Genomic DNA, 1,512 nt, shown 5'->3' on the forward strand with positions numbered 1-1,512 from the left:
AAGATGACAAAATACATGGGTCATGGCCCCTGCCCTCTGAGAGCCCTGAATCAGCTGTCTCCCAGTGCTTTGGTCTCTTCCTGACTGCCTGAGAGTCCTGACTGCCCAGAGGAAGGAGCTCTGCCAGGGGCCCAGCTTTTCAGAATGAAGGGCAAAACTCCAGAATCAGAGAATTCAGAATAATAGAATATGGAAGCTAAGAATCTGTACTATGTTAGAATTCTAAAATATGAAATATTAGAATCACAATCTCTTGTAGCTGGAAAGTAGTTAGGCAAATACTATTTTTCTACCCCATGTACCACACTCTCAAATACACTAACTGGTGCCCTGAGCAGGCCCACGCACTGGACCTGGCTGCTGTCTGGAGAGGGCCATGCCCTGCTGGGGTCCCAATGCAGCTGGCATCCTGCCCTGCGGGTACTCAAAACCTGTTTTGGGTCTGACTGGGGTGGAGAGCACAGCCCTGCTCCTGGGAGGAGTGGGAACAGATACTCCCTAGTGCTTCCTGAGGTGTGTTTAAACACCTTCAGTGCCCACCAGAGGAGGCAAAGGGGGTGGTAGGAGAAGCTTCCGAATGTATTATGGGAACTGAGGTAGTTTCCTTACCTTCCCTGGGCCCATGTGCTCTTTCCTGTAAGCTAAGGGTTTGGATGGATCTCATCCACCCACTGGAAGTCTGCAAAGTCTAGCATGCTGGTGAGGCCCAAGCACCGTAGCTCCATGTTGTCTGATTCAAATCCCAGGCCTATCAGTTATAGGTATGAGGCTCTTGGCAAGCTGACCCTTCTGTGCCTCAGTTTCCTCCCCTGGGTATTATATATAATATGTATGTAATATGTATATAATTAATGGTGTATATATCATACAATATACATATATANATAATATGTATGTAATATGTATATAATTAATGGTGTATATATCATACAATATACATATATATACACACACACACACACACATATATACACATATCTCACTTAGAAGAGTTCCCAGCACAGAAAAAGTAGAGTTCAAGTGTTAGCTGTTATCATCATTGTTGGTATTTCAGATATCGGCACAGAAATTATGTGTTTACCCACAACAAGGCAGCAGAGACTCATGGCCGTGTTAAGTGTCTTTATTTTTGGCTAAGATTTATGTCCATTCCGTGTGGCAACAGTGAAATTTTTCCTGCTAATCCCAAACTTTGATTGGCAGTTTCACATGGCTTTGCTTATGTTTTTAAAAGGTAATAATCTCTGGGCCGGCCCGGTGGTGCACTCAGTAGAGTGCAGCGCTTGGGAGCGTTGCGGCGCTCCCACTGAGGGTTCGGATCCCATATAGAGACCGGTCTGCTCACTGGTTGAGCGTGGTGCGGGCGCGACACTGAGGGTTACGATCCTGTTGCCGGTTGTGGTACGGGCGCGACACCAAGGGTTGCGATCCCGTTACTGGTCACGAAAAAAGACAAAAAGGGAAAAAAAAAAAAAAGGTAATAATCTCTTATGTCTTAATGTAGTTTGAGAG

This window comes from Galeopterus variegatus, unplaced genomic scaffold (assembly GCF_000696425.1).
Source record: "Galeopterus variegatus unplaced genomic scaffold, G_variegatus-3.0.2 Scaffold527, whole genome shotgun sequence".
In the NCBI taxonomy this organism is placed as follows: Eukaryota; Metazoa; Chordata; class Mammalia; order Dermoptera; family Cynocephalidae; genus Galeopterus; species Galeopterus variegatus.